The sequence below is a fragment of the Haemaphysalis longicornis genome, unplaced genomic scaffold (genome assembly GCF_048455015.1).
Source record: "Haemaphysalis longicornis isolate Haplotype H1 unplaced genomic scaffold, Haemaphysalis longicornis Haplotype H1 scaffold_10, whole genome shotgun sequence".
Classification (NCBI taxonomy): domain Eukaryota; kingdom Metazoa; phylum Arthropoda; class Arachnida; order Ixodida; family Ixodidae; genus Haemaphysalis; species Haemaphysalis longicornis.
The window spans coordinates 49,029,887-49,043,481 of record NW_027526204.1 but is presented as its reverse complement, the minus strand read 5'-3'; positions in this window follow the sequence as shown (position 1 = coordinate 49,043,481).

Genomic DNA, 13,595 nt, shown 5'->3' with positions numbered 1-13,595 from the left:
AGCGGCTGTCCTTGTGTTGCACTTCCTTCGTCTTTGAGTTCAAGATGGTTGTATTCAAGAAGATTCATCCTTTACCTGACGCCAGTGTTACCAACTCTACAATTTTTGCCATACTTGTAGGGTGTTCTATCGATTTTTCTTTTATCATTGGGCCGTAGTGCCGTTCAGCCAGTTTTCCGTCAGCATAGGGCAATTTTGAGTTTCACCAAAGGAACCTGCTTAAGTACGAAATTATTCTTTCATCGATGGGTTTCAACATCCGCATGCATAGAGCGTATAGGTCGGACTCATCAGAAAACGACAGAGTGCAAGTGGAATTTATGCAGAGAGGAAAGACATCTTTAAGAATGGAATGTTCACTATCTGCAACAGAGCTCTCCTCTATGATCAACATGGAGGAAAGAGTGAATGTTGGCAGTAAGTGTATAATAATATGAAACTATATAACTGCCACTTGCATGGTGCTTTCGATGACCACACAATTAGTATCTGCCCGTCATTAACATGGAATAGAAATAATTTGTCAATTGGGAGCCGATCAATAATGAATAAAAAATTGAGTGCCCTACTTTTTGAAGAAGGATGACCAGCGAAGCAGTGTCGAGTCCAAGGAGTCGACGATGCAAACCACGTTTATTTGTAACTTGAGATTGAGCATACTTAGCCATTTATCTGAATGAAAGTTGGAAGGACTAATTTTACTAAGCAGACAAACATGTGGATGTCCATTTCCCAATATTGAGGACTTCACTGTGAAGTCCTCAATCATGAAATATAAATGAAACTCAAAGTGCAGTTGGAATCGTCTTCACGGCTACTTGCCACATGTGTTTTCGGATTGTTTTAAATGCACAAGGGTTACACTTGTTTTCTAGTAGCCATTCAATTAGAATGGTTCTCAATTGGTGAGGGCATGAAGCCTGGCTGCACTTGCAAGCATTCCGCCCTCACCCCCTGTGCACGTGTGAATGGGCAACCGGTGAGTGAGCTCTTAGAAGGTAAAAGCACCAGTTAAAACGTTGCTCTGGAAGCCCTTCAAGGTGCACATATCACCACGGCACAAGCACCGACCAAAACATAATTCCGGGAAGCCTTCAAGAAGGCGACACAATGTTGTATCTCTGGAGACCGAAAATTTCCATTATATGCTGTTTTGTCTGTGCATGCTATATTGTAAAACAGAAGCATATGTATCTTCGCTGTAAAAGTGCTAAAACAAGCAGATAAAAATTATACAAATAACCCAAACCAAAGACATTCAAATAGCCACTAAATTAACCTATGTTACGGAATAGTAATTCTTTGGCGTAGGAAAAACGTACCACAACCTACAATATTGTGTAGGGCAATGTAGGGTTCAAGTCTCTTGATCGGCGTTTAGCCAAGTAGCGACAAGTTCCTCCTCTCCACCCCTCTCCCGCTCCTCTCGCGTCGTCTGCTAGCGCTGTCCGCCATGCACTTCCTAACTCGCGGCAGCTGCACGCCCACCCGGCACATAGGCAGCGTCGCGCGCACTGCCTGCACAGTAGTACAAAGCAGCTTCACCAACGTTTCGCTGCAGAATACAGCGGTAACGTTATTCATGGCATACCACACAAAAAAGGAAGTCAGGCGCTGAATATAACTAGGAAAAGCCGATGAAGCGACTTCAGCTACACGTGCCGTGGAGCGTGGCAGTGAGCATGGTTTGCTGGCTCTCAGATTCAGGCTAGCGTGCGTGGCATTCAGTGTCTGGCAGTTCGTAAGGCATGTGGATGACGTTTACGTGCCTGCATCTTTGGATTAAGTATAGATAAAGGTAATCAACATTAGCTAAAGCTGCCTTGACAGATTTGGTTTTATATAAAGCCCCTTGATGGGCGGCGATGAGGGGACTTCAGGTTTATGCTGGCCGTGCACCCTTCCGGAGTATTTTTGTTTGTTTCTTCGCAGTGTGCCTTTCTAACAAAATCTTTTGCACGCTCAGAGTTCCCCACAGCAGTAGTTAAGGTGCGTACTGCGGCATTTACGAACGCAGCCTTGAAAAGTTGCATTACCAAAATGTTTATGTACCGCAATGTTGTATTATTATGACACCGAAGTAGATAACAGCGTGGTAATTACTCCACACGGACGTTTCTTAGTCGCAAAGGTAGAAAAGCATGCTAAGCTGCTCCAAAACAAATGTATTTGCTCCCAGAATAGAGCGCTTCCCAGTACCTCTCAAACATCTTTCTACCCACAAGATCTACTTCCCAGAACTGCTTCATAGACACTAGTGCCTCGCCCTGCGAGCCTCGCGTATATGCTCCATACAGGCGCCGAGGTTCTAAAAAAACATGAAATATAGCCTTTAATGCTTTCAGTTTATTAGTTTCAGATAAAATTAATCCTATTTTAAGTGCGAATGCACTTCTTAAGCGACCCTGAACCTGCGTCCACCGGCGATGTCCGCGCACGTGGAGATGGGCGTGCGCAGCCTGGCCGCTGACATGGCACATACCCACGTGGGGGATTGGTCAGGAATCTCCTCGACTTCCTTGGCAACGGGGGGAGATGGGCGCGCGCTGCCTGGCCGCTGACATGGCACATACCCACGTGGGGGATTGGCCGAGAATCGGGCGTGAGAAGGGCTAATGCACCTGCTTAAAGGAGTACTGACACGAAATTTTAAAGCTGAGATCCGCTCTAGGAATCAAGTACAACGACAACACAAATAGGTGTCTGTGAATAAATGCATCTTTCTTTCTTTGTAGTTGTGTGTGTGTGTGATCTCTCTATCGCGAACATTACCGAACCGCGCAAATTCAACTCGTGCATTCGCACTTTCACATTCTTACCCTCGGGGAAATGCGGGGAATTTTCTGAGGCAGCAATGCTAGAAGTTCATAGAATAATGCTGTTGAAGTATTTTTTTCCATCCTATATAAAATACAATAAAGCCCCACTTCACAGATTTCCGCTATTTCCAGAAATTTCGAGTATGAAATATGGGTATAACTTTGACATACTTCTGAGTTTAACCCATGCAGTTTGTTAAGTGGGATCTGCATTGCATTTTCGTATTTTTTGTGTCTTTTGTAATTTTACTGAGCACGAGGTCGCGGGTTCGATTCCAGGCCGCGGCGGCCGCTTTTCTGATGGAAACGAAAAGCAAAAACGCCCGTGTGTACGAGATTTCCGCGCACGTTCAAGATCCCCAGGTGGTTCAAAATAATCCGGAGCCCTCCACTACGGCGCGCCTCATCGCCTGCGTTGTGTCAGTGCGTTAAACCCTACAATCAATGAATCAATCAATCTTTTGTAATTTTCTGATGGATCTGGCAGAAGTATCTTACAAAGGTGATGTTTTGTATGCAGCATGCTGTTAGCTTGCATATTAGAGAAAGAGGTTTTGTCAAAGTCAAACACTTTTTGGATCATGCCCAAATAATGGAATTGAACACAACCAATATTGAAGACAAAGCAAGGTTCCATATAAAGTAATCCTGTGCCACAAATGCTATGTATGGCATTGTAGCTGTCAATGTATCTGTGTAAAGATATTATCTTAGTTTGACGCAAGAAATGTACTCCCTTCAACTGACTATATATTCTGGAAGTAATCTGGAAGAATCTCACGTGACGTGTTCAAAATGTTTTTAATTGGTGTACAGTTAGGCGAAATTTCAGCAAACTTGTGGGGAGTCTAGGGTTCAGCATTATTTGCCTTCAAATAAACAATTTACAATAAACAACTGACACTGAAAAGTCACATGCCATAACTGAAAGAACACAAAGAATCGTTTAACATCAAAACACTGCTCATTGAATGATGGGAAGACAAACAGGTGCTAACAATCAAACTCAGTTAAAAAAATCTGCTCATCTTAACAGCTGCAAGCTCTAGATTTGAGTGAAAAATGGGGAAAGAAGAGGAGGCTACATTAGAGCTAAATTGTTAGATACAGCATTCAGGCTTATTAAACATCTGTACATCTCAACAACTGCCAGCTGACAATTCAAGTCTTCCAAAAAAGCAAAACCAAACAAAAAAGAAAAAAAAAAACCAGCTGCAATGGGGTAGCTCACAGCCAGATATTTAGAGACGTTATCCAGGTTTGCTCAAAACTCCATCCTAATCGTTGCATGTAGCAGTTCCGAAAGTATTGCAAAAAGGCACAGGTAAACAGTGGGGGACAAAGGCTATCACCTCAGAATAAACTTTTTACACGGACCATTCGGGCTTGTTTAAAAACATGCATCAAATAAACAGCAAACTGAAAATGCACTCGCTCCTTTGTATTTGACAGTAATGCCTAAGTGCAAAGCAAATGATAAGGAGCACAAGTGGCAGAATTAGACACTGTGCAGGAGGCTGAATCGAGCAACTATAAAATTTCGTAGGTGTATGAACAATGCATCAGTGGAAAAGAGGTCACCACAGGCAAAAAAACAACTAGCAGCTTCACAATCACTCATATGAATACCAAAACGGAAACCTGAGCAATACCCATCAAGCGCTCCTGTATATATATATAAATAAAAGAAAATACCCTTCAAAAGAGAAGAAACATGAATATCAACACATGAGACAATATAACTTCACAAGACCTAGTTTCAATGCCTACATATTGCTAAAAACATCAACATCATTTGACCTCACATCATTATAGAAATGAAACAGTCGTTGCATAGCAGAACAAACTTTGTTCCCAACACATCTAATTCTCGAAATAGCTTATAAGATACCCACACGTCAAACTCTCTCACTCAGTCACACGATGCAAATAGTTAAGCAGAAATATAAAATCTGCATCCTTCCTTCTCTTGGACAGTGTTACCAAGTGCAATTTATCCAAAATGGTATTATAGTGGTAATACGCTCTCCAATCAAAATGCCTATCATAAACAATTCTAACAAAACGTCGTCGAACATCTTCAATCTTCGCAACCTGGCTTGCATACAAGTTTTTTCATGGGATAGACACAAACGTTTGAGTCACGACACATTACGGAAAGGACGTGTGATGCTTGATATTACTCCTAACTGATTGTATGCCTTTTTAACAAGCTTTTCAGTGGGCACATGAAAACGTTGAATTGACAAAAATCCGTAGGTCATGACACCCATCAACCCTTCTCAGGATTCATTGATCTAACATGTAATCATTACATGTGTTTTAGTAGGATTTATTAATAACTTGCTAACAAATTAAGGCACTGATTACACTGCAAATGTCGGACTGTACAAGGGCACAGTCATCACGAGAGTCAACTTTTCGGAACAGTTTGATGTCATTCATGTAGAGAAACATTTGGCTATTGCTTACTGAACAAGCGAGGCCGTTAATAAAAACACTGAAGAAAAGTGGACCCAAAATGGATCTTTGAGAGACTCCTGTCTTGGGAAAAAATGGTTTAGACAACACCCCACCTACGTTCTGTTGGTTTGGTCAGCTATTCAGATAGTCACGAATGAACATGCAAAGGTTGCTGCAAACACCATATGGCAGCAGCTTTTGAAGTAGAAGATTTGGTCCACCAAGTCGAAAGCCTTAGACAGATCAAAGTACATTACATCAACTTGGCCGCGATTGGCGATGATTCAGCTAGTGCATTCAACAAACGTTGTCAGGTCGGTTTCAGCCGAAGAGATCAAAGTACATAAATATGGCCGCTATTGCCGATGATTGGGCTAAGTGCATTCAACAAACGTGGTCAAGTTGGTTTCAACCAATCAGCCTTTTAGAAATACATGCTGAGCATCTGTTACTTGATGTGTAAAAAAGAAAGATAAATGCCGAAATAACGCAATTTCAATAACCCTGGAAAAATGACTTAGCAAACATACTGGTCGGTTTTTTGTAATGTCACCCTCATTTTGTAGCTGCGAACATTGAACAGAAGGTGAGCACTCGGCTGTAGCTAGTGGGCATTATCGGTAGAGAATGTCCTTGCTCGATACCAGTTGCTGAAAATTTGATTTTTTTGTGGTTATGGACATACATAGGCATGAATGGGAATCTACATTTACCTTTTATAACATCCGAGATAACCTTTTGCTTAATAAGCCAGCAATCACTTCCAGCGCTTCCACCTGCAGCACAACTTCGATGGTGTGGCAGCTTGCGTGATGACTTTTCTGGCCTATGGCTGAATACCGATGGAACAGCAGTACTCCTTAGCTGCTTTATGCCGAACTCCCAGAGGATGCTTGGCTCAAACTGGTCCTGTGTGAAGTGAGACTGCATAGCAGGTGTGTTAAAGAAACCGGTACACATTACACCACAAAAAGAAGTCGCTGCAGCTCCAGCTACCTTTGCAGTTCAAGGCCAGCCTGCAGAAAATCAGAGCAAGTGAACGGAATGACCCGTTATGTAAACAGGTAGAGGGATCTGTCGATGTTTACAGTGATACACATTGGCAGCAGATTACGAAGTTTACTACGAATCTGGATTAAAAGCGTTAAGGCGATTCGTTGCAAAAACTTGTATTACTAGACTGCCTTCACTCTCATTCGAAGCTATTTCAACGCCTTTCAAAATTGAATGCACCACGGTGGCTCAGGAGCTAAGTAAGGTGTTGTGCTGCTAAGCCCAAGGACCGATACAGGTCTCGGTGGCTGCTTTTCCGATGCAGGCGAAAAGCGAAAATGTCCGTGTGTCGAGATTTCGACGCACGTTGAAGATCTCCAGGCGGACAAAATTAGGCAAGTGAGAGCCAAATGCTTGAAACTTGAGGTTTCCCCGAGAGCTTTTTTTAAGGCACGGCGTTTATGTCGCGAAGGCTGTCGCGTTTAACACGGCGATATGGTGAAGCCCAGTGACGTCGTTCCGGAGATACGGCGCTCCGAAAAATTTTTTTTATCAACTTGCACTGGTTTGTACCATCACAATACATAAGTATTTTTTCTACAGGACTTTGCAATGGTTTTAGATGGGGAACTTTAAAAACTCAGAATATGTGCAACCCGACATTGACTTTCAAAAAAACTACCTCGGCCAGAATTTTATGTGGGTTTTTATTAAATCACCAATCAATTAAACCTTTACAAGCAGCATCACCTTGGGGGTGCTGGGAAATCATGCGGTCAGTGAGCATTTCGATTCCCCCACTGAAACTGACGGGAGCATTAAAATCTTTGGCTCTCAGACTGTTTTGGAGGAGTTTGGCACAATTTTTGCAATTTTAAGCTGTTGGAGCAGCCTGGCACAGGAAAACAAATTGGCATCAAACCTGCACAATATGCGCAGCTGGCTCACCCCTGTAAAAGAATAGCTCTACTTTCCAAGAATGGTGATATGAAACAATCAATTTTTTTGGAGAAATTACGGGATGTAAGACCCCTGTAACCATTAAAGTTTTTATGCTTCCTTTAAAGTAACATATATGACCTAAAGCTTTATTTAGGTCCATTTGGTCAATACAGTGACATATACAAAATATTGTCACGGCATGGCCTGTTGCACGCGCCCGGCCACAAAGAACAAACAAAGAAAGGATGCCTCGCGGAGCAACCAACCAATCAACAGCGGCCAACCAACTAAGCCACGTGCTGAAGAAGAAGAAGGGACATGTGTGGTGGCGCGCGAGAGAGCTCGGTGGCAGCGGAACTAGGGCGTTCCTTTTTAGTGAGGCACAAGTTCGCCTTTTAATAAGTCTGTTTGTCCTTTTACCACCATTATCTTCTTGAGTTTGTGCCTCGCTACATTATTGGAAGCTCAGTCAAATGTAGGATCCCAGGTTGCCTTGTCATATCTGGATGCTGCAGCTGTGACGCAGGCAGTGCAGAATTTGCTTGTATTTGTAAACGAAAAAAATTCAGTGACTTTCTTATTTTCGCACCCATCCTGAAAATTGTTTTCAGGATTCTTCCAATTATTTTCAGGAAAGGACCTGAAATGTACTCGAAAGAAAAGAGCTGCAAAAATCTTCTAAAGGTTGAACAGGAGGAGCAGGTCTAGCCCTAACCTCACTAGTCTTTTGGGATCAGGAGCGTAATAATGTAGACCTTTCGAAAAAAAAGTTTAAGTGAAACGTTGAGTGCACGATACCTGTAAGCAAAGGCCCTGCACTTTCGCCTGGATTTCAATCAGCTACACTACACTATAATCTATCAAAGTTATTCCTCGTAACACAATGACTCTCAGCCACCGACCCGCAAGCTGTTCCTTTCTTATCACACCTCTTTGTACAGAACTGCAATACCACGTGAATTTACAAAGGTGATACGGCTTCTCTGGTAGCACCTTATCACACAACGGCAGCAGTGCTGTCTGGGAGCGGTTCAGTGTAAACGAACCACGTGATTAGGCCAGGGTTTAATGACTAACATATGAAAGCACGGCATTGACAGATTTTACAGGGATGAAGACTAAATAAACGCTGCGGGCACAGACAGAAAACTGCTTTTCTGGCACTTGGGTCTTGTCTCGGCATTGACGGAATGTTGGCTGGCCTGCCTGCGCTCACAACTCAGCGTGAGCCAGCATTGCCAACCAATTTTGGCCACAACACCCCACATTGCGCCTGAAAAAACCCTACATTGCCCTACGCAATATTGTAGGTGGTGCTACGTTTTTCTCAATGCTAAAGAATTACTATTTCGTGACATATGTCAATTTATGGCTATTTGTATGTCTTTGTTTCAGGTTATTTGTGTAATTTTTTAGTACTTTTACAGCGAAGCTACATATGCTTCCGTTTTATAATGCAGCGTGTGCAGAAAAATCGGCGAATAATGGAAACTTTCGGCCTCCAGAGATACATTGTGTTGCCTTCTTGAAGGCTTCCCGAAATTATCTTTTGGTTGGTGCTAGTGCCGTGGTGATATGTGCACCTTGAAGGGCTTCCTGAGGAATGTTTTCACTGGTGCTTTTACCTTCTAGAGCTCACATCACCGGTTACCCATTCACAGGTGCACGGAGGGTGAGGGCGGGATGCTTGCAAGCGCAGCCAAGCTGCATGCACTCACCAATTGAGAACCATTTTAATAGAATGGCTACTATAAAACAAGTGTGACCCTTATGTATTTAAAACAATCCGAAAACAGAATAAGCGGCAAGTAGCCGTGAAGACGATTCAACTGCACTTTGAGTTTTTTATTTCCATGATTCGTACTTCACAGTGAAGTTCTCAATATTGGAAATGGACATCCACATGTTTGTCTGCTTAGTACAATTATAGTCCTTCCAACTTTCATGCAGATAAATGGCTAAGTATGCTCAATCGGAAGTTACAAATAAACGTGGTTTGTTACGTACACTCCTTGGACTCCACCCAGCCTCGCTGGACATCCTTCTTCAGAAAGTAGGACACTGAATTTTTTATTCATTCTTGATCGGCTTCCGATTCAGAAATTATTTTTCTCTCATGTTACAATGGCCACATACTAATTGTGTGAAGTCATTGAAAGCACCATGCAAGTGGCAGTTATATAGTTTCATACTATTATACACTTACTGCCGACATTCGCTCTTTCCTCTATGTTGATCGTGGAGGACAGCTCCGTTGCAGATAGTGAATATTCCATTCTTAATGACCTCTTTCCAATGTGCACACATTCCGCTCGTGCTCTGTCGTTTTCTGATGATTCTGATTTATACAGTCTATGCAAGCGGATGTTCAAACCCATTCGATGAACGAATAATTTCATACTTAAGCAGGTTCATTTGGTGAAACTCGAAATCACTCTACACTGGCAGATAACTGGCTCAGCGGCACTACAGGCCAATGATAAGAGAAAAAGTGACAGAACGCCCTACAAGTATTGCAAAAATCGTACAGTTGGCAACACTGGCGTCAGGTAAAAGATAAATCGTCAGTACATACAGCTGGACGGCGGACGGACAATCCGCCTTTTCATTGCGCTCTGGTGTCCTCTGGTGGCGCCGCCAAAAAGCGCTATGGCAGGGGTGCAAGTGGGCTGCCGCTGCAGCGGAAAGGGAATCAGGGCTCCGTCGCCGGTGTTTATTTGTTTTATGTAAATTCTATAGCCAACCTAAAGCCGCAAAAGGAATAACTATGCTAGAAGATGTGCGTTTCAACGTGGGATACATCTGAACAAGCGTGTGGCGTTCACTTCTTTTTGCAGCGGTTCCGCAAGTGTCAGTATCGGAGGGTGGCTATCTGAGGCTGTTAAAGTAATTTTCTCACGGCTTTTTTTTTATCTGGCTCTTAAAAGAGGGGAGGGGGACAGGGGAATCTGTGAGACAGCAGCGTAAACGCAGAACTTGTTGTCTTCATAAAAATTATTGCTTGAAGCTGGTATGTGGATTTCAGCGTTGCAAAAAATTATACGTGGCTGCAGACTTGTTCAATTCGGCCGTTCTTTTTTTTTGCTGTTTCTTATCATAACGAGAATTGCATGGGCAGATTACTTTTGTGAGCGTTTTCGCCGAAGAAACCGAAGTCCCGACGTATCTTAGAAAATTGCTTTTTGTGGTGCATTTTTATTCGTAAGCACACTTGTTCTTTGTAGTCGCACAATTACACATTCGTTATAAGAACTGTGAGTTTCAAAAGTTAGCGTTGGTTCATTCCTTTTAACCCTTTAACCACGGATTCAACTTCCAGAAGGTGTATCAAAATCGCCAATTTTTTTAAGCAGTCATATTTTTCCCCATGCAATTCTGATTCTGAAAATATATTGCATGAATAATTTCTGTTTAGAATTAGCACAGAAATTACAAAAGAAATAAACCTCTTCTGGGGCGGCTTTGCCTCAATGCATGCCGTGGTAATAAGCAAAAAAACATACTGAAAGTAAAAGTATTTATTTGGTACAATCACGGTAACACACAGAAAATTGCACAGACGTTCCTTCGTTGAAACAAAAGCTTTCATGACTAATAGTCGCTCTTTGTGTGGTAGATTTCGAAGCATGGTGTCACACAAAGCCTGACTTGGCAGTACTCGCCCCAGAATCGCGTTTCTTTGCGTGACTTCTTTGATGCATCCTTAGAATGGGCACGTGTGCAGACAACACATCTCCGCGTTGGCTCCTGCTTTTTTGGCGTTGGTGGAATTTTTATTGGGAAATGTCGGCATTTGAGCCTCGTCAGAGATGAGTCGGATCTGCGACCTGGTCCAGCCAGAGTGTGGAGGCTCTTCTCAAGTACTACCTCCACAAGTCGTACGCGGAAATCCAAATGACTCAGTCGGCCTCCTGATTTCTTGTACAGAGTAAACGCATTGACGATAGCTATGTCAAGGAAGTGGCGAAATAGTTTCTTGTAGTAGACCTTCTGCCCCTTGCATAACGATGGATAGTATGACAGGTTTTGGTGCGACCGGTCGACGCCACCCATTGTGTTGTAGTCAAGCAATGGTGGGCTTAGAAACTTGCACGTTTCTGCGGGTGACAACATCTTGCGTGGTAGGTGAATGAACGGTGCTGATGAACTTCACTAGCTTCTTGTCTCTCCATTGGAGGGCGAGGCATTTTCCACGTCGAAAGGCGCAAATTTCACCTTTTTTCAAACTCGTGTTTTTGAACGGAGGCATGCGCTTTCTTCCGGGACGAGCTGTTCCATAGACATCGGTTTTCCACTTGAGAAGAATGTCAGCTAGTTCCGGTGAATTGTAGTAGTTGTCAACCGTCAAGGTGTATCCCTTGTAGAGAACGGGCCCCATAAGGTCCATCACTACCTTGGTGCCCATGGCTTCATCTCCGGTCACATATTCTGTCCCCTTGCCAGTGTATACTATCAAATTGCAGATGTAGCCACTTGAAGATTCACACAATAGAAATAATTTCAGGCCAAATCTGGCACGTTTCAGCGGAAGATACTGCTTCCATGCTAATCTTCCCTTGAAAAGCAGGAGGCTCTCATCAACGGACACATCCTGTTCTGGCACATAGGCATCAAGGAATGCCTCATTTAGCCTTGTGATAACGGGCCACAGCTTCCATAGCCCGGGGTGTGGATGAGTAGCTTCATCCATGGTTTTCAAGTTGGTGAAATGAAGGCAGCGCATCAACGCGTTGAAGCGGTTCCTGCTCATGGCTTTGCTGAACAATGGTGTCTCCAAAACTTGCTTTGTTGACCAGCACATCTCAACTTGAGGTTTGCCGACAATACCCTGCAATATTATCAGTGCAAGGAAGACCATAATCTCATCGCGGTCTACTGGTTTCCATGTAGAACCCCGGGCAGCAAAGTACGCTACCGCAAAATGGTTTGTTTCCGTGACAGTAAGGCCAATGATGTCCCAGTCAAAAAATACATCAAACCAGCCGGGAATGTCATTTTCGTCAGTGGGCCTCCGCACGATTCCGGGCACTGAAGAAAAGGGAAACCGTGGAGGTGCAGGTTGCGGGTTATCGGTGTCCACGCGCTGCCACACACGTGCACTGGTCAGTGCGTCACTCTCGTTGTTGTCATCATCGCCGTCGCTCTCGTCGTCATCTGAAGCAATTCCAAAAATAAAGTCCACATCCATGTCACTGTCGGACACAAAATCCATTTCTTCACCAACGCTGCTTTCTTCACAGCTCCAAGAAGCACTTCTTTTTCTTGGTGCGTCACCGCCACCGGCATTCCTTTTGCAAAGCGCCATTGTGAAATGGCTATTTCGCGCCTTTCACGCGCGAAAGGCACAAAATTCAGTTTTCCATGGACAACTACCGCCATCTGGGGTTGAAAATGGCAAGCAAAGCAATTGACGTACGTCTTTGGTGGCAGAAGGAGCGGAAAATCGTGCCGGACGAGCGTGACTCGTCGTTGGCGATATTGGTACAAACTTGGTTGACGAGTACAGCTCGGGGTTGGCGGCTAAAGGGTTTTAAACAGCGGCAATATCGCGGGCCAAAAAAGTGGTGCACCGGAACTAAATTTCTATTGAAATCGCAAGCTCCTCATCATTTGGATATATACATTTCCCAGCAGTGGAGGGCTGTTTGCCGATTACAAGAAAAAATACATTGCTTTCTACAAGTATGCCAGAAAAAAAAAGAAAAAAGATCCCCAAGAGGATTCAAACCACCACATTCGAGCAAGCTAATGTTTCTGATGCTCTAGACCACTTGGCCACGGTGCAGCAAGTGACTCCGCTCGAATGCCGCCGACACGAAGCTGAGGTTCACCTTATGTTCTTGCGCCTCTCTGAAAAAGTTGTTGATGATCAGTTTCTGTGTTGATGAATGATGTTGAAAAAAGTTGTTGATGAATGATGACCATTTTCCGTGCCACCAAAACTATAAGTTTTGCTGGCACGGAAACTGATCATCATTCTTTTTTAAACGTCTCTTGGCCCCCCTCCCCCAATACCTGATACCCATAGTCCGCGTTACTTATTCAGCCAGGAAACACGATCGCAAGCAGACCGCTAGTCCACCAATCGGGAAAAAAAAGTGCTCTTCGTACTTTTGTTTCACGCTTTATGACTGAAACTTGGTTGACTTTGATTCTTCGTTTCCTAGATTAAGTTCAGTTACCCTTCTTCTAGGCTTACTATGCCTTACACATTCTACAAGCGTGCCAGCCGCATACGCATACGGAGCTTCGGTCAAACGAAGTCAGCGAAGCGTCGCTACGGATCGCATAGTGTGAAGGTACGCTCGCTTCTTTGACCTTACAAAGTTTATTACGTTTTACAAACTAACAAATTAGAGGCACATTCATCGTGGCAAG